This window comes from Balaenoptera physalus, assembly GCF_965194825.1.
Source record: "Balaenoptera physalus genome assembly, chromosome: 1".
NCBI classification, from domain to species: domain Eukaryota; kingdom Metazoa; phylum Chordata; class Mammalia; order Artiodactyla; family Balaenopteridae; genus Balaenoptera; species Balaenoptera physalus.
The window spans coordinates 66,133,479-66,160,610 of NC_138882.1; positions in this window are offsets into that span (position 1 = coordinate 66,133,479).

Genomic DNA, 27,132 nt, shown 5'->3' on the forward strand with positions numbered 1-27,132 from the left:
AGTCAGTCAGACAGAGAAAGAGAGATATCATATCATATTGCTTATATGCGGAATCTTTAAAAAGAAAAGATACAAATGAACTTATTTACAAAACAGAAACAGACTCACAGACTTAGAGAACAAACTCATGGTTACTGGTTACTGGGGAGAAGGGTTGGGGGGAGGGATAGATTGGGAGTTTGGGATTGACGTGTACACACTGCTATATTTAAAATAGATAACCAACAAGGACCTACTGTATAGTGCAGGGAACTCTGCCCAATATTTTATAATAACCTAAATGGGAAAAGAATTTGAATAAGAATAGACACATGTATATGTATAACTGAATCACTTTGCTGTACACCTGAACCAAACACAACATTGTTCATCAACTATGCTCCAATATAAAATAAAAATTAAAAAAAAAAGAAGAATGACTATATTGATTCAACAGAGATGAAGGACACTTCATTACTATCATTGACAGTTGGAATGTGGGTTCCTTCTGTTTCTGTGAACCCTTGAAAAGCACTGGCATCTGTGGAAGGGGAGTGAATTTTGGAAGGAGAAGGCCAGGTGTAGACTCAGTAATGCCTCTCACCGCCCTCCAGTTGCTTAATATTTGCCTTGGCAGCACCTCTCCACTGGGGTTCTCCAGCTCCAGCCCTCACTTTTGCCATGCTCACCCCCAGAATCCACCAGTGCATTTAAGTGCCACCCACTCCTGGCCCAAGGTTGGGAACTATCTGCTTTACCAGCCCTGTTAGGAACCTGACTCCTGATTGGTGGTCACTTCAGGACTTTCCATTCATAAAAGGGACTTTCAAGTTCACCAACTGTAGTGTGGCAGCCACCTACATACATCTCCCAGGGGAACTCCAAGAAGGAACTGCTCAGCCGCTTCCCTGTTGCCTGTCTCCAGATCAGACCACCTACACCCACCCAGTCAGAAGACTGATTCCTGCAGCTCAGTCCATTCAAAGAATTTTCCAAGATTTTCGATCCAGTATGGGTCTCTAGGAGGCAGGCCCATAAGTGGTACTAATTCCATTCTGACTCTGAGGATGTCATAAATGCTTTCTTATCACTCACCCAGCACAGGAAAATGAGCGTGGAGAAAGGACATTAACGTTATCAAGAGTATGTAGTCCAAAAAGAGATCTGTCAGGCTTCATCAGGGGCTGCTGATGGCCTAACTCAGTTAAAACCTCTCATTTCATTAGTGGGAGGAGACCATAATTACATCTTGAAGCCCATAAGTAAAGGGTCGTAATAGTTAAATAAGTGAGGAGGGCTCCAGAACATTCAATAATGCAATCAGGTTAGGCCCAGGGAAAAAATATAATCATTGGATCAAAGATGACCCTTGTTTTTCATTAGTCCTTACTAAGATTGCCAGTGGAGATGATTTGTTTTCCATTCATTTCATTTGGCTCTAAAGTGTACGCTATTTCCTTCAATATTCCCCCATCAAAAAAATACCAGGATCCTCACCAAAGTTAATAATAACAAACCAAAACACAAACAACAACAAGCAGCCTCACTTGAAGCCAGAAATCTCATACCCAATTTAGAGATAAGGAAACCAACTCAAAGTTGACATGACCAGATATGGATTCAAGTCACTTTCAGATCTGTTATATTGTCCTTTACCATTTACAAAGCTTTGTCACCTGCACTGTCTTCTTTAATTTACCCTCACAACAGCATTTGTGCCCATTTTCCAGGTGTAGAGAACAAACTTGGAGATGCTTGATTCAACATTTGCTGAGCAACTACTCCCTACTAGACAATGAGTCAGGTGTGGGGAGTCAACCAGCCACACAGGTGAGTTGCCCGTGGTCATAGATCCATTAAGTGGCAGGGCTGGGACTTCAGCCTTGCTCTTCCACCTCATGATCTGGGTCTGACTGTGACCTTAAAGCTGGGCCAACAGAATCAGCCCCTCTGACTAGGGGAAAGATGTAGGGTGTTTGTCCCCCAGCTAGGTACACATTTGTCACCCTGTAACTCAGATCCTCTATTTTGAAAAGATCCATCTTAAACCGTTTAAGTGAAAGCAGTTTTAAAATAAGAGATTTATTCTTTCTTTTTTTGCTCATAAAATAGGAGATTTATTCTTTCTTTTTTTTGCTCATAAGAAGGATGAGAAGCCTAGAAAGACAGATGAGAATGTGCTGAAAGAAAATGAAAAAGTCCCATCGTGTGAGCGTCAGGACTTTGCCGTGTCCTGCATAACAAAGTTATCTGCCTTCCCTTGTAAATGGTGTTTGGTGTCTGGAATGTTCTGGTACAGGGACCAATATTTCTTTATAAAGAATAATTCAATACAACAAAAACTATGTCTTGTCACCAGTCATTCTGTTATATATATGGAATTATCTCCTATGGGTTTGTCTTGCTTACTAGACCATAAGTTCGTCAGGGCAGCAATTGTGCCTAGCCTAGTGCCTGTAGCCTAGCTACAATTTGTAGCTCAATCAATACTCATTAAACTGAAATCATCTCTACAGAGACATCTGTGTGTTTTAGGTGTGCTTCAATTATAGAATAGTGTTAAGAAATTAAGTTTTCTACATGGAAGAGAGTTTTCCCGGTAACTGGGAAGTTTTTCTTTATGCACCAAAACTTTCCACTCAAAACTTTCCTTAATGTCCTCAGGTGGGATTACCATCCCTTCCTCTCTGCTTCTACTCATTGTATTTTTACCCTTATTATTACGCTGTATCACAATGATTGGTTTACACTGGAGACACCTCATACACAGATTTAGTTTATAGTCTGACAGCTATGACTGTTATGTATTAATGTCTCTCCCAGTCAACTGTGAGCCCCCTGTGTCCTGTGTCTGCTTCCTTTTCATGGGGCCTGACACAAAGTATATAAAGGCAGAGAGGATGGAAGAAAGGAAGGAAAGAAGAAAGAAGGGAGGGAGGGAGGGAAGAAAGAAAGAAGGGAGGAAGAAGGAAGGGAAGAAGTCATCTGAAAGTACTGTAGAACAAACAGGGTAGGGCAGAATCACCAAGCCAAGATCCACAAAAAGATAGAAATATGAAGAAGTGAGACCACCACCTTTCCCTTGGGGATATTTGATAATCTCAGAGGAGTTTAAAGTCTCCAGGCAGTAGTGAGACAAAATTTGACAGAGAGGGCCTCATAAACCCCTCCTACTTTTGTTTGGAACCTCAAAGAGCTGTGAGGATGAAACACAGGTGGACCAGCCCTCATAGTGACTATGGCTCAGCTTCCAATCATCTCAACCCCTGAAACTGGATGAAGATGCTCCCTGGTTGCTCAGACTCCCTGGTGCATCAGAGAAGCAAATGAACATCCTCACTGGAGGCAGAGAACAAAAATGAAGTCAGATAAAGGCATTTTCAGACAAACAAAACTGAGAGTTTGTCACAGGCAGACCTGCATTAAAGGAAACCTTAACGTGAGTGTTTTAAGTAGAAGAAAAATTATCCCTGGAATGACACAGATGTAGGAAGAAATGAAGAGGACAGAAAAGGGAAAATATGTGTGTAATATTGGCTATACAAACCAATAAAAAATGCATCTTATGGAGCTTAAAATATATATGTTAAAATATACAACAACAATGGCATATGTCAGAAGGGGATACATGGAGTTTAAGTGCCTGAGATCTTTGGATTTTCTGAGAAAAGGCCAAAAATACCAATTAATCGTGGACTATGGTGAGTCAAGGATGCACATTATAGTCTTTTAGGTAACCAATACAGGGACAAAAAGAGTGTATAACTTTGAAGCTAATAAAAGAGGGAAATGAATTTTAAAACTGAATCTAAAAGAAGAGAAAAGGAACTTGAAGCAGAGGAGATGAAGAAAAGTAAGATGGGAGATTTAAACCCAAATACATCAGTGATTACATTAAACGTAAGTAGACTCAGTGCTCTGATTAAAAGGCAAGATTATCAACCTGGATATAAAAACAAAACACAGCCATGTACTCTTTACATGAGACACGTGTAAAAGAGAAGGAAACAGAGAGGTTGATAGTAAAATAAAAGAGAAAGATATGCCATACAAATGCTAACTCAGAGAAAGCTGGTGAGGGGCTTCCCTGGTGGCGCAGTGGTTGAGAATCTGCCTGCCAATGCAGGGGACACGGGTTCGAGCCCTGGTCTGGGAAGATCCCACATGCCGCGGAGCAACTTGGCCCGTGAGCCACAGCTGCTGAGCCTGCGCGTCTGGAGCCTGTGCTCCTCAACAAGGGAGGCCGCGATAGTGAGAGGCCCGTGCACTGCGATGAAGCGTGGCCCCCGCTTGCCGCAACTAGAGAAAGCCCTTGCACAGAAACGAAGACCCAACACAGCCATAAATAAACAAACAAACAAACAAACATGGCCCATCAGGAGCAACTCCCCCCCAAAAAAAAGAAAAAGGAAAAAGAAAAGAAAGATAATTAAAAAAAAAAAAAAAAAGAAAGAAAGCTGGTGAGCTCTATCACAGAGTTTAAGGCAAAAAGTATTACTAGAGATTAAGAGGATATTTCATTATGATAAAAAGCTCAATTCACCAGAAAGGCATAACACTATAAAATTTTTATGTACTTAATAATTTAGTCTCAAAATAAATGAAGCAAAACCTTACTGAACTACTAAGGGAATAAACAAATCTATAAAAACAGGGGGGAGATTTAAATATACCTCTCAGAAATTGAGAGGACAAGCAGACAAAAATCAGTAAGGATACAGAAAATTTGAACAATATGTGTTAACAAACCTAACCTAATTAACATATTTAGAACACTGCACCCAGCAACTGCAAATTACACATTCTTTTCAAACACACTCAGAACACTTTAAAAAATTAGCCATATGCTGAGCCAGAAAGCAAGTCTCAACATATTTCAGAGGATAGAAATCAAGCTGAGCATCTTTAAACACAATGCAATTAAGCCAGGTAACAATAACAAAAAGATTACTAGAAGTGTCTGTATGTTCAGAAATTAAGAACTACACCATCTAAATAACTAATGAGGAAATCACAATGAAAGTTAGAGTACAGTTTAAATAACAGTAAAAATACTACATATTGAAACTTGGATTCAACTAAATTACTTATGTATTAGAAAATAAGCTGAAAATCAATGAATTCTCAATCATGTTATACAATTGCAATTTTTCCTCTCAAAAGGCCTCCCTCTGTCTAATTCCCTGAGCCAGACCCTAGGCCCACTGAATGGGTTAACTTCTCTCCAGGGCTGGATCCACCATTTCCTGAATCCCACTTCTTTTTCTTTCTTAGCTTAGGCCTTCATTTAGATGTAGTGCATTCTCAAACAATTTTCTGAGGAAACATGCATGGGAGATAATATTCCCCAGTTCTTAAAAGTGTAAAAGTAATTCTACCCTCATATTTGACTATTAACTTCTCCGGGTATAGGACTTCAGGTTAAAATTTTTTCCTCTCAGAACATTTCCTGAAGACATTTCTCGATGTACTACCAGCATCCAATGTTGCTGATGAGAATGTTAATGCCAGGCTGCTTCTTATTACCTTGTGTGCATTCTGTTTTTGTTTGTTTGTTTTCTCTTCAGAAGCTTTTAGGAGTATCCCTGAGTTTTGAGTTTTGCAATGATACATCAAGATTTGCGTCATTTTGCATTGATTGTGTTGGAAATATGATGGACTCTTTCAATGTGAAGACTTTGCTCTTTGACTCTAGGAATTTGCTTCTATTATTTCTTTGACAATTTTCTCACCCCAATTTTATCTGCTTTCCTTTTGTAGGACTCATTATTAGTCAGATGTTGAACTTCCTGCATTGATCTGCCATGTAGATCATTTAAGTTCTTTAAAGATAATTCCCATTTTTTGTTTTTGTTTGTTTGTTCGTTTGCCTGAGTTGAGGGAATGCGTACATGCCTTGATGCTAGGCAGTGTGGGGCAGTGCTAGGCTAGTTCAGTGTGGGGAGTGAGGGGGAGGTCGTCTGTTCCATACATAGTTTCAATTACTTCCTCTCTGTAGCCCCACACACCACCGCCCTGCCCCCAATTATACATGATGTCCTTGTTCCAGTGCCTGTTGGTATCTAAGTTTTCTTCTTCATTGTAGTCCCTCCTTTCCTCTACTTCACCAGGTACCACTCTTTCACCTATTTTCCACCTTCCTAAAAGTGTTGAAATCGTTCATTCTCTTCACTGTATAGAGATTACAATTTTTTTGAGATTTTACTAATACTTTAAGGGGTCTTGGGGGAGAGAAGATAAATCTATGTACTCAGTCTCCTATCTTTACTTGGAACCTCAGCTTCTATTTCCTTACCTGTCTACCTACTATAAGGCAGTAAACAAAGAGCCACCATATGATTTTTCATCTCTAATTTTAGTGCCTAATACAAACATAGCTAACCATCATCCCTTAAACGTTCGTTGAATTGAATAGAATTGCCTATTGCATATTATGCATGTTCAGTCACCCTAAGATAATTGCCAAATCCTTAAGAAAACCTATAAAGATATGTCTAAAATAACCTGTCTCCAAACTAAAGTCAGGATAAAATTTCTCACAAATTCCAGTGCCTTGATGAGGACCACATAGGTGAATATTTTAAATCTGGATGATCCCTCAGAAATCTGGGACTCAGGGTTAACCTACTACTCTGTTGAATCTCCACCATTTAATACCGTGTGTTCTACTTACAAGAAACCCTGTTAGTGTTGCTTTTTTTTTCTTGATGATAAGTGAAGTTAGAAGAAATGTCACCTATCTCAATCCTGCGAATATCAGGCATTTTCCAAGTTGAAAGCAAGAACTACTTCTTCTCTCAGAGTGAATAACTGCTGAGTATTGTCCCAGATATTGATGTTTTTATTTTGAGTTGGTAAAGCCTCGGGATTTTGATCAATGAATTAGGAGGCTTTCCCTTTTATCAATGATTTAGAATCTGCCTGGTGGTTGATGAAAGAGTTTAATTCACAGAGGACTGATTTTCTAGGTATTTACAAGGAAGCAGTCATTCAACTCCCAGAAAGAATGACAGCTCATTTTTCTCCTTTGTCTGAGCTGGTCAGTAACCTGGGAGAACCAGAGAGCAGCCCAAATTGAAAGGTCAGGCTGGCAGTGTGTACTTAACTCCGGGAGAATAGAGAAGGTAAATCTTTGAATGTCCTGAGACACTAAAAGCCCAGTGGAAATACAAATAAAGTCATGTGGGTCCAAATCTGAATCTTCTGGCAGGGTCTCTCTGGTACCGATGTTCCATGGCAGTGTGGAAAAAGCAAGGGCTTTGGAGTTACACAGATTCATCTGACTCTTTGACTTTCCAACCTGGGATTTGGGGGAATTTCTCGACCTCTCTGAGCTTCACCGTCCTTATTTATAAGATTACTGGAGAAAATTAAATGAGAATGTGAATGTTAAAGAGCATATCCAGTGGCCAGGACATAGCAGTTGCTCAAGAAATGCTAGTTCTACTTTTCCCTTTATACCTCAGGAAAGACAGCCACGGAGCCTCCCTGTGAAGCTATCCCTTGATCGTTGACCTGCTCGTGGATCACCCCTCTGCTTAGGTGATGGGAACTGGTAACACTTTAGGTAGATTTGATACTGCTTCTCCATTTTAAGGCACCCCTGCCACTGCTCTTCCTCATGTTCTTCTCCCTGTTTTCTCTTTCCTTCTTTTCCCCTTTGCCTCCCCTTCCCCACTAAGTCTCATGTCATGTAATAAGAAAGGACATGGAAGGCAGGCACAGTGTAGAGTCAAGAGTGGGGAGTAAAAAGGGAAGGGAGAGAAGAGAATGATCGCACCACCGCCTTTGTCCCAACAGTTTTTTTCCCCTCCTCTTACCTTAGGCTCTCTCATCTATGCCTTTTATTTCAATTTTCATTCTAGGTTGATGGTTTCTAATTCTCCATCTCCATCCCAGATATCTCTTCTCTAGAACTGCATATCCAATAGCAATTCAGTGCCTCCACTTCTGTGTCCATATGCTCTTCAAGATCAATACTGTTAAGCTTAACTCGTCATTCTCCCACCTGCCTGGTTTGCCCCACAACCCACTTATCCTCCAGGACAATCCATTTTAGGTAGTAACACTGCCGTCCTCCCAACTGTCCAAAGCAGAAGCCAAGAAACATCCTTGAAATGTCTTCTCCATCTATAACTGCCTGCATCAGTCATCAGACTTGCCTAAGTTCACCTCATCTGGACCCCTATTATTCACATGTTAAGCCTCCTGTATCTGCTCGCCAAATATCATTTTTCCCTCATGATTTCTATCTCTTTGTATTTTTGATCTGTGCATTAAGATATTTCTTTCACTTGCACTTCTAGGCATTAATATTGTTGACAGGGACTTCCCTGGTGGTGCAGTGGTTAAGAATCTGCCTGCCAATGCAGAGAACACAGGTTCGATCCCTGGTCCGGGAAGATCCCACATGCCGCGGAGCAACCAAGCCCGTGTGCCACAACTACTGAGCCTGCGTGCTGCAACTACTGAAGCCCACGTGCCTAGAGCCTGTGCTCTGCGACAAGAGAAGCCACCGCAATAAGAAGCCTGCGCACTGCAACGAAGGGTAGCCCCCGCTCACCACAACTAGAGAAAGCCTGCGCGCAGCAACGAAGACCCAACACCAAAAAAAAAAAAAACAGCCAAAAAAAAAAATTTTTTTTTAAATCTATTGTTTACAACAGTGATCATCCACTCCTTAACTTTCTTTTTTTTCCCCTCCTTAACTTTTAAATTTAAAAATCAGAGCTATTGTTTGGCTTTTTTCTTTTTTTTCCTGGTTCCAGGAGATTTTTTTTTTTTAAGGTTGTATGACTCCCCTTAAGTACTTGTATTATTTTTAAAGTAAGATCGAATATCTCCTCTAGTAGTTTTATTCCAAAGGAGTTACCTCTCTGAGCGTTTTGCTTATTATTGCTCTCTGTGTCTGTTGAGAACCCCCTGGGTTCATTGCCTTTTCCTTTGTGAGCACTTGGCTTGTTCTGTCTTGAACAAGCTATCAAGAATGGCAATGAACTCAGAAGCACTGGAAAGCACAGCAGCCTCTGACCCAGTTGCCGGGTTGTCTCTCGCCTGCTGAAACCTCTGGATAAATATCTCCGCAATCCATCTCCTAGGCAACAAAGACCACAGCTCTCAGAGATGGAGGAACCCAGTCCATGCTGCAGTTCTACTTCAGCTCCTTGCGAGCAGGTAGGCCATCAGGTGCTCCTAGGACCACATGGGGCTGGCACTGACCTTCTATGGGCAGTAGATCTCCATGAATCAAGCTCCCTGTAATAGCTCTACTTTTTGCCTCATGGCTTTTCCTCTATCTATCTCCAAGCTCCTCTCTTGCTCAGAAGACTGAACACTACTCCCAGAACACTACACCTCCAGCTGGTAGTTGGATTGGAACTAGAGCAGAGAGGCAATAGGACACCAGCTCTAGCCACCATCTTCCCAGAATTCCCTCTTCCTCTCTCCCATCCATTGTCATGCACCTAGACCAGGTGCCATCATCTCTTGCTTGATCTACTGCCACCTAAATGTTTCCACTCCTGCCTTCATACAATCCATTCTCCCCACAACACCTCATTAACTCTTTAACAAATAAACAAAAATCTGTTCATCTTAATTTGCCTACTTTAAGTCTTTCAATGACTTCCCAGGGCTTTATGATAAAGGCCAGAACCTCTGACATAACCTACCAGGCTCTGTATAATCTGGCCTTTCTGGAAGCCCATCTAGTCCTAGGCCAGGGAAGCAGCTGTATGAAGTGGTCTCTTTCCTAGGAGGAGGAACAATGGCCCCAGAATCAGAGTACCTGTGTTCTGGTCTTATTTCCTTCATTAGCAAACTGAGTGTCATTGACCAAACTGCTTCATCTCTCTGGACTTCTACTTCCTTACCTGAAAAATGGTGATAAAGTCTACCCTGCCTACTTCTCAGGGTTTTGTGAGCCTCTAATAAGAAAATATTTGTCAATGTATGTTTTGTAAACAGCAAAGTAGTATAAAAATTGAGCTCTCCAAATAAATGGTGTGATTTGAGGGAAGCTATGAACTTAAAATACAACTTCTACCAGCTTGTCGCTGATGCCTGTAACTTCCACCATGAGACGGGCTCCCTTGGACTGGGGCAGTATGACTCCAGTAAGCCAGTGTTAAAATGCACATGATACAGGAGAAGGAAGGGAAAAGGATAAAGCATGGAGTCATTCGCATTCACTGCTATGGAGGAGTCTCAAGAAATTATTGTTCAGATTGGCTAAATCTCTGGGGCTAGGAGATGGGAGAGGTAAGGTTTTATGAGTGAGAGAAGTGGGGGGAAATGTCCCAGGGGATACCCAGAGAGGGAGACCCAGGTAATCACAGTATTGGTATTCCCTGGCCAGTGTCATGGCAGCAGGAAGGCCAGCATCCTTCACCCTTGAGCAATGCTTGTCTTCCTATTAATTTTATTTTAGGAGGTATTTCTTCCTTTTAGACAATTAACTTCCTCCCCATGGGGCAAAATACTTCATGTACGAAGGACAAAAATGAGAAAAAACCATTCCAATCCCTGGTTTCCCCTCAACCAAGAATGCTATATAACATTTTACCCTCATATTTCATTTAATCTAAGATACCATCAATTATAAGATGCCATAATTTTATGTAATACTAAGAAAGAAAAATTGTTTCCAGTTTAAACATGACATGACATCGATTATTAAGACTTATCCCAATTTCAGAGATGATAAATGTGAAAAAAAAATGTACATCTTAAAATCCATGAAGTATAACATCTATACATTGATTGGGTCAATATATCTAGTCTGCTGCCACTGTCTGACATAGTACTGTCTTTCTGCTAGAGCAGAGATTGCAATGTGAAATTTTCCATACACTCAAACTAGAAAAGAGTTAGTTGCTACGAAGGACTTTTTGATAATGATCATGGTAATGGTAAAATTAACCTTCAGTTTCTCCTGGAGTAAAGTGGGGGAAATTCTATATATTTAACAGACACAAAGGATTTTTTTTTTGAGGTATAGTTGATTTATAATATTATGTTAGTTTCAGGTGTACAGCATAGTGATTCAAAATTTTTATAGATTATACTCCATTTATAGTTATTATAAAATATTGGTTATATTTCCTGAGCTGTACAATATATCCTTGTAGCTTATTTTATACATAGTAGTTTATACCTCTTAATCCCCTAACCCTATCTTACCCTCCACCTTCCTTCTCCCCACTGGTAACCACTAGTTTGTTCTCTATATCTGTGAGTCTGTGGGGTTTTTTCTGTTATATTCACTAGCTTGTTTTATTTTTTAGATTCCGCACATAAGTGATAACATTCAATATCTGTCTTTCTTTGTCTGACTTATTTCATTAAGCATAATACCCTCCAGTTCCATCAAAGGATTTTTTTTTAAGGAGACAGATAGTTTTATTCCCAACCACAAGAAACAAATTTAGTTCTGACCACTAGTTCTCAAACTGAGGCTCAGAGCCCAACTGTAGGCCCAAAGGGCCCTCCCAGGATCCCTGAGAGCAACAGGCATCCCAGACCCCATATGAAATCTTGCAGAGGACCCACTTCAGTCCACAGACCCCAGAGACCTCCTCACCAGTCACCCTGAGGGAGGAATTCCCTCATTCCAAGGGACCCCATATACCGCAGGGACATTCAGTTCATTTAGCCTTCATTAAATAATGACTATAAGCCCAAGCACCAGGTAATACTGTTAGAAGGAAAAAGGAAGTTGACCACCCAGTCCCTGCCCTACTCTTCATGGAAATCCCAAAATAGATAATAGATTTGTAGCACATGGTGAAATCAGGGTATTCCCTAGAAAAAGCCAATGAGATCCCCAGAGTCAACATGGGGAAGGGGTGGGAATGCATCATTACTTTAGTGAGTTCACCCACAGTCTAGGTTCTGGCCCTGGACCTCCCAGGGCCAGAAACGTGACTTGTCAGTACAGTGAGAGTAGATTCATCTCTTGGGATCAGACTCACATTAAACAGGACTGATATATAAAATCAGAATGTACGTTAGTTCACTTACAAGAATTATAGCTGCTCCATGGACTTGAATACCTGAGTCCCCATGACCTGTCAATAGACCCATGTGAGAAACCAATCCACAGATGGAGTTATTTGGTGATCCTGGAAGCAGAATAAGAGGAAGGTAGTAGATGGACCAAATGTGCAAAGGCAGCAGGTTAAGGTTGCCTCTGGGGCACCTACCTCCACAGCAGGGTCTCACCCATGTGACTGGATATGCAATAAACTCATTGGTTGTAGCCCTTTATTATATCTCCACATTAGACACAGCTTTGCTTAAAGGGGTCACAATAAGCAAAATCCTACGGCTAAGGCACCTCTCTCTGGATGCTACTTGGATGGACACGGTTCTAAGATTTGCTTTTATTACTATTCTGAGGCTAACAAGCCCCTTCTTTCTTTAGATATAGTAATTATTTCCATCGGGTCTTATTCTGACCTGAGAGCCATTCTGTCTGCCTAAGTCACATTCATTTCACCGTTCATTCAACAATAAGTAACTGAGCAACTACTATGTGCCAGCATTCAAAGCACTATGGTAAGTACTGGGGCCGAAGTGTGGGCAAGTGTGATAAGTGTTACAATAGAGGAAGTACAGACAGACTAGGAACACACAGGAGAGAATCTGGAATAGCCTCTGGGATGGAGAGTTGTACCAGAAAACTGATTGGAGAGTTACCTAGAGAGGGTCGAAGGACCTATAAGGAAGAGAGAAAGGCACAGAAAGAGAAGTTGCCCAGCAATACAGTTGCAGCTGAGGCCTCAGTTGGTCCTCCAGCGAGCTCCAAAATTGAATAGCCCTTCAGAGAACTCCTAAATAACTCTCCTTTATCCAACTTAATTTTCTGTCCCCCTTGACCCAGCACCTCAGGATTCAGTCCTAAGTGTAGTCTTCCAGCTCCTGCTGGTACATGTTAGCCAGATTCTGTGGCCACTTCAGCAGATGGTCCCTCTCCTCCTTAGCAAGCCCAGCTTATCCTCAGTCATGCTGTGCAGGGATTTAGCCCATGTGGTTGGTCTAATTGCCAGGAGAGGAGACGGAGGTAGATCCTGAGGGAAACAAGCATCATCTTGTAAGACACCTGACTCAATGGAACCCTCTACACGATCTTCAGAATCTGCCACCAGTGGGGAGTAGAACACTTCTGTGGATCCAATGGCTCCAGGAAAATCTGTAAATTCAAGGTTTTCAACTGCATCTACTCAGATATTCCGGTCTCATGTCTTAGGGTCCCATTTCGTCTATATTAGGACCATGACTTTGGCATAGGAGACTTGCTAGGGCCATATTCAACTTTCTCTGCAGATCTGTTCCTCCTACAATTGAGTTCTGAGCCTGATTCTCCGCACTTCCCGGCCCTACTGCAGAGATTAGGATTTCCTTAAATGCTGCCAAGGAGGCTTTGTCTTTCACATTTTGTCTAGAACTGATGATTAGTTTTACTCTGAGCCTGTCATCATCTCTCTTCAATGAATCAATGACATTCATCAACTGCCACCAATTCCATGATCCTCTTAGATATTATTTCCCTCAAACCTCTCCAGTGCCTAAGATATTACACGAGCCAGTGCATCCCCTTCCACTGGTGTCCTAGCCCAGTCCTAACAATTGCACTGCTACGTACATCAGAGGCTATCCTGACTCCACCTACCACCAGTTTTGGGGTTCTCATTGCCAGATGACAGGTGAGAGGGATCTCCAAGATTGCAGTTTAGCATCTTCTTCCTAGGGCCACTCCTGACACCAACTGTCTTAGCTTGGATTTCTGGGAAACAGACTAAGATGGACAATTGTGTACAGAAAGTTGACTGGAGGGTTCTCTCAGGAGATACACCTGTGAGAAAGTGAGGAAGGCAGGATTGGGAGAAGCTGGCCTGCAATGAGGCTGCAAACAAGGCTCCAACCAGTCTTATGAGGAACTCTGGTGCTGAGATGACCTTGAAAAATGGACCCCAACTGAGGCAAGGGGGCTGAACCAAGGTATCCCTGAATCAGCTGGTAATTGGCTATGGCCACCCCACGGGGAGGGGCAGGACCTTGGGGAGGAAGTTCCCTGTGGCCCAGATCAAATCTCAGTGAGAGCTTCAGGAGTTGCCGATGTTTCCAGCAGATGGGGATGAGTGTGCTGACCCTGAAAAGGGGGTCTGAGCTGATCCCCAGTGTCCACCACACAGGGATATGGGACCCAATCAAGAGAAGGGGTGAGAAAGTCAAAAGGGAAGGGGATGGAGGAAGGAGGAGAGGAAGGGTCTCAGGCAGAGTGGGGAACATGTCCCAGATAGGGACAATGAATGGAACGATGTCTGATGAGGCTGGAGTGGGGAGTAGTGCTGGGGGGAAGGGTGGCAGATGAGGCTGAAGAGGGAGGCAGTGGACTCCTTTGTCCTACAGGGGTGTGGGGAGGAGGCATGGTGTGCACAATGAATAACACACTCATTCTACTGTTTAATCTTTCAGAGAGCATTCTTGTTTCTCTCATTTTTAAGTTTTTGTGAAAGTGATTCTCTATGTCCCCAAGCGTTGACCCAAGAGTCCCTTTGAGGAACTAAAACTTATGGACAAAAAAACAAGAAGCGTTTAACACCTAGCAGTCTAGGGATGCCTGGGATGGATGGAATGCCCCAGGGACATGCCATGTAACATGCTCTTTCTGCTCTATGCTGTTTTCTGTGGGAGAGGCTGCAATTATTTCCCTGCCTTGGTGCATCCAGTTATAGCTGATGCTGGAAAAATCAAGGAGGGAATTTACCCCAGTTCACCTGGAATCACATGGGGGAAGAAATAAGCACGCTACATGAAGAAAGTAGAGGACGGATGAGGCTGCCAACCAAGAGAAAGGGTGATGTGAAAGAAGGAGCTGGACAGGAAGATGGGAGGGCATCAATTCAAGGGTTAGCTCTGTGGGGCTTTGGGAAAATCCCTGTACCTCTCAGGGCTCTAGAGAGTAGGAATAGATTCAGTCCTCTGAGTTCAACAGCCCTTTGATTCTGTATTTCTTAATAAATATCTTATAACACACTTAATGAAAGCAAGACATCACCCTTTGATGACTAAATCCATCCTGAGTCTACCTTTCTTTCGGGCAAGGTTTGTTGTAGTAGAAAGCCCGTGGCCTATGGGGGCTGGTGAGAGTTTCCTCCTCTGTAGACAAAGTGATCAGTGAACCAGAAAGGCATGTAACCCTCCAGTCTAAGGTTCCTTTCTGAATGGTACACTGACTTTCCACTGGAGCATCCCACCCCTCAGAAGGAGAGTTCAACCATCCTCACCTTCAACTCTTACCTAGCAATTAGTGGGCAAACTGCCCTTCCTAATCCCACCTGACTTCTTCCCTGGTGCTTTCTCCATGCTGTCCTCCCTTCATCCCTGCCTTGCAGTGCATGTAACTTGATTCACAAAAATACTGCATTCTCAGGGCTTCCCTGGTGGTGCAGTGGTTAAGAATCCGCCTGCCAATGCAGGGGACATGGGTTCAAGCCCTGGTCCGGGAAGATCCCACATGCCACAGAGCAACTAGACCCGTGAGCCACAACTACTGAGCCTGTGCTCTAGAGCAACAAGGGAAGCCACCACAATGAGAGGCCCACGCACGGCAACGAGGAGTGACCCCCTCTTTCCGCAACTAGAGAAAGCCCGTGCACAGCGACGAAGACCCAATGCAGACAAAAATAAATAAATTAAATTAAATTTTAAAAAAAATACTGCATTTGCAGCCCAGGCAAACATGTAGCAGGATTTTATCTAAGCAATGGGTAGAAAGACAAATACTACATTACAGAGTTAACTTTGTAAAGCAAAGATCAATCTATTATTCATAACTAAGAAGAAATCTATTCATTCCCTGTCCTCAAATAGAGCAAATCTATGCCTTAAACAGGTTTGTTCTCTTAACAGTTGTTAGTTTAAGATTGGTTTACTGCACTAGGCACCAATGCACGTTAGTGAATTACACACATTATTTATTTAACCAATGTATTTCATTAATGGGTTCACCTAACGACATATGAAAACATAACTTATCTACTTAGCAGGTGTGCGCCCGCATCACATATTCATTATCAGCAGTAAATTCGCTTTACAAGACGCCAGCTGCCTCCCGCAGTGACCACGTAATTCTGGACCATCAGGAGTGGCAGCAGCTGGCAGTGTCTTTTGGTCAAGCCACCCAAGGGGCTCCCAAATGGAGGATGCTCCCTAAGGTGTTAGTAAGCATCCTTCCACCTGTCAACAAGCACGTGATGGGCATCTGCTCTGTGCCCAGACTGTGCACAAGTGGGAGATGCAGAGGGAGGCAGTGGAAAGGGCATGGTTCCTGGAATTCCCAAATCTAGTCCCAGTCCCATTGTTGTCTCTCTCTTTTTTTTAAAATAAATTTATTTTTTATTTATTTTTGGCTGTGTTGGGTCTTCATTGTTGCACAAGGGCTTTCTCTAGTTGCGGCGAGCGAGGGCTACTCTTCATTGGGGTACGTGGGGTTCTCATTGCTGTGGCTTCTCCTGTTGCAGAGCATGGGCTCTAGGCACACGGGCTCAGTAGTCGTGGCTCGTGGGCTCTAGAGGGCAGGTTCAGTAGTTGTGGCACAAGGGCTTAGTTGCTCCGTGGCATGTAGGATCTTCCTGGACCAGGGGTCGAACCCATGTCGCCTGCATCAGCAGGTGGATTCTTTACCACTGATCCACCAGGGAAGCCCCCATTGTTGTCTCTTGCAAGCCCTATGAGCTTTGGCAAAACTCTTCATCTCTGTAAGCTTTAGTCTCCTCACCTGAAGAATGAAGCTACCTATAGCACTGTCATGAGGCTCATGACCATAGCGAAGTGAAGGTGCTGGGGGAAACTGAATATCGTCCTCAGAGAGGCGTCATTCTGGCTATGGCTGTTGTTGTTGTTAGACATAAAACAACTTCTGCTCTTTCAGTTTTCTATTCTCAATTATAGCATAAGAAAGAGTGGAGATTGCTTATTCATCTCACATCTTCAGTGACTGGCACACCTCTTAATATTTATTTATTTATTTATTTATTTATTTAGCTGCACCGGGTCTTAGTTGTGGCATGCAGGCTCTTAATTGCAGCATGCAGGATTTAGTTCCCTGACCAGGGATCAAACCTGGGCCCCCTGCACTGGGAGCACGGAGTCTTAACCACAGGACCACCAGGGAAGTCCCGTGCCTGGCACCTCTCTGACCCTCCATAATTGTCAGGTAAATGAGTCTCTTCATTATGGGTTATCATTTGTTTTATTTCTAATTATTAAATAAGTTTTAAGTAAAATAATGATAATAATTAATACAAATAACAATTGTTAATAAAAGGACCATCGTTTGACACAATTAAAGACAAATAAGATATTATAATGTACATACATGCATTCATTCAATAAATACATGTCAAAGTCCATGTTAAGTGCTAAGCTCTGTTCTAGGTGCTGGGGAAAAAATAAGAACAAGACACACAAGGTTCCTGTCCTAAGAGTAAGAGTAGGGTCGTTATAGAAGGGGAAGACAAACAAGAAATAAATACATAAATATCAAGATAATTGCAAAGAGTTGTAATGGCAGGAAGGCATGGCTACGTTAGAGTGACTTCTCAGAGGAGATGATATTTGGACTGGACTGGAATTGTAAAAGGGAGCTCAGCCCCTGAAGTTCTGAAATCAATTTTCTAGGCAGAAGGAACAAGTGCAAACAGCCGTAGATGGAAGTGGATAGTTACTTTCAAGATACAAACAATAACCCAGTGGGGCTGGAGTGAAGTGGAAGAGAGAAAGAATGGTACTCAGTGGGGCCAGAATCTGTACCATGTTGAGCTATAGACAGGATTTGGTATATTTATTTAAGTGGAGGGGAAAGTGAGCAGGAGTTTATAAGTAGAGAAGACATGATCTACTTTACATTTTTAGAATTTCAGTCTGGCTATTCTACAGAGAAAGATTTGTTGCAGAGAAGAGGCTGTTCCAGTGAACCAGAGTCATAGTTTGGGTTCCCCAATAAGCAAACCCTGAGACAAGGATTCAAGTATAATTCATTTATTTAGGAGATGCAGGGAACTCCTTGGAAGGAGTGTGGGGAAGGAATGCAAAGAAGGGAAGGCAAGCAACAAAGGGTGTGTTATTAAGCCAGTTACCATAGTAAGCAACTGGAGCTTAATCTTGCAGAGAAACTTGGGGGAATGCTTCAAAACACACCTCAGAATAGTCCCACCTGAAAGGTGAGGGAGCTGGGGTATTTATGCACCAATTCTCAAATTGAGGGTGCTATTAGGGGGTAGCAGTTGTTACCTCCCCAGCGCCTCCTGCCAACAGCAGGTGAGCAGAATGACCTTTCCAGATTGGAGAAAGGCAGCCCTCAGGCACCGAGATGCAAAGTCTTAAGAATATGAATGAACACTGACATCAGCCAGGACCTGAGGTCAGATATAATGATGGCTTGAAATAGGAGATAGTGGTGGAGAAGTGGATGGACTTGAAACCAGGCTAACAAGGCTTACTGGGATAAGTGTGGGGAGTAGTGGAAAGAGAAGAAATCAAGGATGGTTCCTGGACTGGGGACCTAAGCAACTGGCTGGATAGTGGGACCATTTTATGAAATGGGTATGATTGGAAGAGGCATCAGCTTTAAGGGAAAAGAATCAAGAGATTTGTTTTGACATGCCTATTAGTCCTCAGAATGGAACTGCCAAGTAGACCTTGGATACGGAAGTTGAGCTCATGGAAAATGTCCTTGCACTCAGCCTCCCACCCCAACTCCAATCAGAGTAGCATGGTTAATACCAATTTATACCCATTTTCTAGGTTGGTTTCCTTGAAAAATTTCATCTAAATTCATGATTCTGCCACTTAGAAGTATTTGCCAAACACCTACTAGTGAAAATAGGTTGACTGCCGGAATTTGAGATGCAATACTTCCTGAATAGCCATTATGTGCCAGGCCTTGTACTAGACTACATCACATACATTATTGCATTTAAGCCTCCAGTAACCCAAGATATAGATTTTATTCTTGCCATTTTATAGCTGGAAAAACTGACTCAGAGAGGTGAGGTAACTTATCCAAAGTCACACAGCTAAGGGCTCCCAGGCTCCAGATCCACACCCATTCCTCAGCACCACGTTACCTGGCTCAGTAATCAAGAGCAGAACTTGCACGCCAGCTTGGGTCCCAGAGTTTGGTTGCTGAAGGATTTCAACATCACTTGTTAGTCATTTGTTAGAGACCCCACCCAGAAGAAACAAAAAGGAAGGACCCAATGACCATTTCCCAGGTAGTGTCTGAAGAACAGTCTCCACCAAATAAAATTCCCATGATCACCAACTTGAGGAAAGACCACATAGCACATCATTCTCTTAGAGGGTCAGGGTACATGTCAGAATGTCAACAACATCGATAACACTGTAGTTTGATGAAACAAAACAAAACCTGCTTTTGTTTAATCTAGCATTTCCCAGATCTGCTCTGCCATTGGACCCTGATTTTATGAGCCTTATTACCATCCCCAGGAGGAATGTTCTGAGGAATTTGTTTGAAAATCCTACACATGGCTAAGTCAGCACACGTTGGATTTCATCTTGTCTCAGCTATCTCAACCCCACAGATTGCTCCGTTTCTTTGAACATCTTGCTTAAACTCTTTGAAACTCAGCATCCCCCACTCTTACGATGGTATTCACAACTCTTCCACTTGACAAATGATTGTTGAGCTTGTGCCAGGCCCGGTGCTAGGACTGGCAAGTCCACAGTGAATGAGTCGGCTCCTGATGGCTTGTCTCTTGGTGCAAGCCTCAGAGGAGGAGTCCGCCTGTTGTCTCTACATGATCTCCAGAGCTTTCTCTTTTCTAAGAATCCACTCGAGGTTTTTACCAAAGCAGACGAGATAAGTGATCATTATCTACCATGAATCTTAAGAAAGCTAAGAAGTAGCCCTGAGAGCAGGGCTAGCTACACAATTGGTAGGGCCAGTGCAAAGGGCCCCTTACTCTAAAAGCAGGGGGGAGTGCAGTTAAAGGTACTAAAACATAAAGATTTTTCCTTCAAAAATACTGTTACTTACAAACCATCATAGGTATGATGGTGATACGTGAATCACAACATAAATTTATAAATTGCAAAATATAATATTTTGATATCATAATTTTACATAACAAAATAAATAATAATACATTATTAATGTGGTATCTTGATTGACTATGAGATTCTTCTGGATATTCGTTTATTGGGTTCTCAAAATTTATACTTTTAGCAACTTCGTTTTCAGTTGATGTAATTGAAAGCATCTCTCTTGACAAATGCAAGATCACAAATAATTTTTGGTAATTTTTTATCTTCAGAAAGATCTTTCTGCTGATGCAGCTGTTACTGGAACTGTTAAGAGTATTGTATAGATTGTGACAACACTGGGATAAATTTCTTTTCTTTTTTTTTTTTTTAAATGGCAACTCTGCAAGACTGAGTAGATCTTTTTTTTTTTTTTAAGAGATTTATTCCAGACTTTTATTTCTTAATTTCTTTTGAGACAGGTCTTCCATTGAAATCACTTCCAAAAACCCAGATTTATAGAATTGCCATTACATGATGCTATCTTTTATTTTTAATTTAATTTAATTTAATTTAATTTAATTTATTTTTGTCTGTGTTGGGTCTTCGCTTCTGTGAGAGGGCTTTCTCTAGATGCGGCAAGCGGGATCCACTCCTCATCGCGGTGCGCGGGCCTTACACTATCGCGGCCTCTCCCGTTGCGGAGCACAGGCTCCAGACGCGCAGGCTCGGTAATTGTGGCTCACGGGCCCAGCTGCTCCGAGGCATGTGGGATCCTCCCAGACCAGGGCTCGAACCCGTGTCCCCTGCATTAGCAGGCAGACTCTCAACCACTGCGCCACCAGGGAAGCCCAACACTAGGATAAATTTCTGATAAATTATTTCAGAATATAAATTTTAGTGCATCTAGAGCTGATGATTCTTGCAAAACAATTTTTCTAAAAAGATTTAACTCTTCACACAATTCAGTTTTGTGTAAGTCTGAATTTAATTTTAGATATAAATTCATGCAATGACATCTTAATGTTTCCTCTGACATTTCCTGTAACTTGTGGAGGATGTACAAGAAACCAAAAGTGGCATCATGATTTGTATATCATTTGAAACATCTGTGTATCCATTATATGGCTGTATTTTCAATTACAAAGCAAAATTACTTTTTAAATGGTCTTGATTAATAATTGATTCATCCAAAGCATCATACGGGGACTTCCCTGGTGGTCCAGCAGTTAAGACTCACGCTCCCAATGCAGGGGACCCAGGTTCAATCCCTGGTCAGGGAACTAGATCCCGCATGATGCAATTAAAGATCCCATACACGGCAACGAAGATCCCGCATGCTGCAAGTAAGACCCAGCACAGATAAACAAACAAATAAATAAATAAATAAATATTTTTTTAAAATCATATGAAAATGGTGTTCTTTTCTATTGAATGTGATGATCTTTAAATTTGATTTCTCTTTCTAGGCGTGTTTGCTTTGCTATGTTGCAGCAGTTTCCAAACCCAAAGATTCTAAACTCTTTGAAGGGGGAGGGAGGGACAAATTAGGAAGTTGGGATTAACATATACACATTACTATATATAAAATAGATAACCAACAAGGACCTACTGTATAGCACAGGGAACTATACTCAATATTTTGTAATAACCTATAAGGGAAAAGAATCTGAGAAAGTATATGTGTGTGTGTGTCTGTGTGTGTGTGTGTGTGTGTGTGTGTGTGTGTGTAACTGAATCACTGTGCTATACACCTGAAAAAAACAAGACATTGTAAATCAACTATACTTCAATAAAAATATTTTTTAAAAACACTACAAAAAAAGGATATTAGGAAATCATTAGGTGAATTATTCTCTATGCCTCTCTTTTCTTCCTCTATGCTTCTAATACAGCCAGCTAATCAATATACAAGTGAGCACCACCTACATGCAATGTGACTTCAAGAATGCACAGTATAGCAAATACAGGCAGCAATATTGTATTATAATCAAAGAGACTAGATCTTAATTATTCCAATCATTAAAAAGAAATGATGATATGTGACATGATAGAGGTGCTAACTATCGTCACAATGGCAATCATACTGCAGTATATAAGTGTATCACGTCAACATGTTGTACACCTTAAGTTTACACAGTGTTATATGTCAAACATATTTCAATAAAAAAGAACACTTGTAATATAAATAGACTTTAAAGAATTATAATAACTCTCATGTATGCTTTATTACAAAGTCCATGTGTACACTTATATTTTGTAATAATTTTCTGACAAAGTTAACTCTCTATTCCTGTAGTTCCTGTCCTAGTGCTCAGGCTGGAGTTAATATCTGTCCACGTGAAACAAGGACAGGCTCCAGCATGGACAGGCAAGCCAGCCTCCCACCGTAGATGCCAGCACTGGCCACAGTACAGCTCCTCCTCTCTCCCATGGCCACATCACTACCTCTGCTGCTGTTGTCACCATCATCATTACCGATCTGGCCCTGCGGCTGTGCCCTGCAGCACCCTGGACACCCCAGGCATGCATACAGGATTGTCAGGCCAACTCCTCAGCATTCATGTTACCTGCCGTGTTTAGAGGCCTGGCCTATAACTTACACACATGTTGCCTAGAATATCTCCTCTGCTTGCATGCATGCTCCATCGGGGTTTTTACAAAACACAAGTTCAACGAAAAGATTATTAAGAATTTCAAGACAGTGACAGCAGAGGACAAACCAAGATCCCCGCCTCCTCTGAGAGTAGGGCCCTGTGTAACTGCACAGGTCTCACACCCAGAAAGCCAGCCCTGCCTGAAAGGCATCACCATTAACACTATTCCTTTTTTTGGTTTTAATATTTATTTAGTTAGTTAGTTGTCTGGGGTTTTAGTTGCGGCCCCAGGGTTCCTTAGTTGTGGCACATGGGCTCCTTAATTGTGGCATGCAAACTCTTAGTTGTGGCATGCATGTGGGATCTAGTTCCCTGACCAGGTATCGAACCCAGGCCCCCTGCATTGGGAGCACGGAGTCTTATCCACTGTGCCACCAGGAAAGTCCCAACACTATTCTTAGGTTTTCCAGAAACCCTATGACATCCTTCAGCATCACTTTTGCAGCCCTACCTTGTGAGTCTGCCTTGAAGGACTTCATTGAGACAAATAGCCTGGTTCAGGGGGTCTTCCATCAGATCCTTCCCTGGTCTGCATCAAACCAAGTTGTTTACCCTACTGGATTCTTTGAGGCCAAACCTTAGCCCATCTTCCTTTGACTTTTCAATTCATCCCTTGCCCAGTAAAACATTGTCTATATTTTTGAAATCCTCCACTGATAGGTCCATCTGATCCTAGGATTTCATGTCTCCTGCAGGTTTTTCTCACTTGGCTTTGCTGGGTTCCAACTTGATTTTTCCAATGGCAATAAGACTGGGTTTAAAAATAAACTAAAGGAATTGTAATTGTGATAAGAAGTAGCCCAGGAGCAGTGACTAATGGAGGTGACTGTGGATTAAGTGACTAAGCAGTCAGTGGGCCAAGTAGCTATTATGAGATAAATCTCAGCTCAGATCAAGAGAATAGCACCCTACCTCCCTGGTCCTTCTCTAATAGCTCTCTCTGCTCTCCATTTCTCCTGAAGTGTTGAATTCTAAATAAGAAAAGCCATCAACTTTCTCCTCACCGAGACAGCCCCTTGAAGGTCCTATGAAAGGATGGGAACTAACAGTCCTAAGTACCCACCGTATACCAAGCACGATGCTGGGCACTTTATAAAATCTCATTTACTCCTCATGACCATCCTTAAATCGTCTGAGCCCCCTCCCAGAAAGACAGAGGCCCGCACATTCAGGATGCCCAGCTGACGGTGCTCTGGCGGCCTCACTGACTGTGTCCAAGAAGCCTCACTAGAATCTGGGCCTGATATGGTATTCTATGAGGATGTCTGGCCTGAACCAAATGACAGGCTGAGGCAAGGTCGCCAAATCTCACTCTACTAGCCAAGAAAATGGAGATATACAGTCATGGGGGTGAGTGGCCCAGGAGATCCTCTACATGAGAACATCTGAAGAGGATGGCAAGGAGTCAACATCTGGAGGGCTCCCTAAACTGGAGTTTAGGGCTGGATTTGTGTGGTGGCCACAGTGGCTGATGTGGGCAGGCTGCCACAAGTTTAGGGAGCTGAGGCTTTTGTCACCACTTTATAGCTAAGGAAATGAAGACTCATAAAGATGAAGTAGCCTGCCCAAGATCATATCAAACGAACTTAAATTCCAACCTGGACCTGGTACATAAAGCTTCCATCATTAAGTGGTTGTGACACTGAAGTAAAGGTTTGGTTTTGTTAGCTCCCCTTCCCACCCCACCACACACACACACACACACACACACACACACACACACACACACACACACACACACCCATCAGCTGAAGTATCTGAGAACATAATTCTCTACCTTGGTCTTAGCAAAGGGCTTCATTCAACCAAGCTAACCCAGGCAGCCTAGGATCCCTGACACTGAGTTAAGAAAAAAAAATATGAGTCCAATTACCCAATTTGCAAACTGAATGAATAAAAATAGGCCAAGTGTGTTTCTCTGGATGCCAACAAGCCTTGTCAGCCTGACTCTTGCAAATCATTTTTCAGACTACTGTATCTGCTATGGACTGAAGCTCTATTTTGAAACAAAATGCTACTTTGAAACAAAACTGAGCAGTGATTCCTTTGTCGTCTTGTTTATCGTTCTCTAGAAACAGTAACTACTGTTAATTTAACAGGCAGAGGCCCTTCAGGCAAGTAGGAACTAGGAAAAAACAGGTTTCACCACGAATGAAAAGTAATTCAGTTAATATTTCAAAAGGAAGTTATGCATTCCCTATTTACGGAGGACCTTCAATGTCCCAGGAAGTGATTGAAGGATGTGGTCGGTGAAGGAGGCAGACAAGCAAGTGGAAGTAACACTGAGATTGGTACAGTATTAAAGGATGACATTTCCTGGGGGGAACACTTCTCCAGCTCCTGTTGTTTCTTTCCATGTGTAGGTGCGATACAGCTACACATGTAGTTGTGTAGTGGCCGTCTCCCTCCTCTCATTGCAGCTCCCCAGAGAATGTGGCTTAATCTGGTTGGTGAATTTGGGAGGAATAAACTGGACACTCTCATCTCAGCTACTCTTTTTTTCCCTGTTGAGGGGAAGTCACCTACAGAGAACATGAGTTCTGCTCTTCTCTCCAGGAAGCCTGCCCTCGTTCATACTGCCTGTGGCTGAGTAGATATGTCTGTCGAGTTAAGGAGATAAGTTGGCTCTCACACTCAGCTGAATCCTCCAAATTAGCCTTTATCAGTAGTAAATGTGATATTTTAGTTCTTGTCTGCTTACTTTTTTGTCTTTATCTCAATTCGTTCAGAATGCTGGTGGGGAAGAAAGGCACTAGTCATGGAGCCTTCTCAGAGACCCCAGCTCCATCCGTCCCTTTACCCATTTTGTGAATGGGCATTCAACCCGCTTCCCCCTGGACATTGTTCAGACCACTCATCATTGCCCGCTCTGTCTGTCTCATCCACCAATCTAGTCCCCCATCACAAAAACAGATACTATGGTTACCTCGACTCGTCTTGCCTTGTTTTAAATGAACTCAAGCCAGTTTCAAAGGGACACCCTTTCCTCTGCTAAATCTACTTCTATTTCATGATATCTGGGACTTTGCCGGGTATCAATGTCAAGCCATGGGAGCTTAAGTTTTTCCCTTCAGAGAAGCAGACACTTGTGTGGCCCCCTCATTCTCCATGATTCTTCGGACTTCAGGGCAGCATTTCTGTGGCCACATCTGCAATTTCTTCCAGCTCCCTTGGAAATAATTCATCTGAGTTTGAACTCGTTTAGAGCTGCTTTGCACTATTGCTTCACCTATCTTAGATTTCAATTCCCTCTTAATCATGTTTGTTCTACCCTTTCCAGTTTTAAGGTCATTCTGCTTGATAGAGAAGACAGAAGCAAATTAGGGTTGTGTTCTCTGTCATCTGTTAACATTATCCCATCTACCCCAAGCCATGGGCCTATCATTCAGCCCTTATTTTAGCATCTTGCTCCAAAGGTAACTTCTTTCTTTTTTTGGTCAGTAACAATTTTTTCAAGCTGCATTTCATCCTGGGCTTTACCAATTCCAATACTATTTTTGTACATTTGTGCCTCTCTTGTGCTTTCCTGGTTGTGTGGAGATCTTTCCATCTTTATGCAAGGCTTTTAAATATCTGAGCTCATCTGGGACCCCTCTGTGTGGTTACTTAGCTCCCCTAGGCAGCTTCTCCTGCTTCCTCCACCCCACACTTACGCCCCCTCATCCAGGTTCTTTGCATTGATACACTCTCAGAGATCTTTCTGCCATATTGCTTTGTGTTAAAATCTTGGCGTTTCTTTATGTGTTCTCTATATCCTGCACACATCACTAGATCCATATATAAAGTCTTAAGTCTTATTTTTGCCACACTTTGCTCCTCCTCCCTCTTCAGACTAGCTGGACAATTCCACTATTCTTCTTTCAATGTCAGAACGTTGGTTCTCCACAGCTAACAACTGATATAGTCTGGCATTTTTCTCCTTATTCCTGAATTCCAATTTAAAGCCACTTTGGCCAGGTGAACAATTCTCTTGCTAAACACATTCTTCCCCACCTCCCCCTCAGGCATTCTCGGATCCTGAGTAAGTGGTAAGCAGCTGGGATGCTCAGGGCACACACAATGGGTCAAGTATTCACGTGGATAACACTTGCAAAGTCCCTTCACCTCTCCAAAGACATCAGCTTTATCGTCTGTAACATGTACAACTACCTACTTCCTACCTTCTGTCGCTTTGTGACAATTAAATCAGGAGAAATCCATAGCAGTCTCTACAAATGCTCCCACGAGTCCATCTGTCTTTCTCTGTCATCTGCCCTGAGCATCAGGCCTGTCAGTCTGGTTTCATTCTACTTCCTGTGTTTCTAAGCCAAACCCTTTTCTCTGACAGTCTCTGCATAGCTGGACTCCCATACAAACCTCAGGTTCTAGGTCTCCTCTATTCTTATTATATTGAGGAAGACAGAGACAGTCAGGAATATGGGATCACCCCAGGGCCTGGATTATTTTT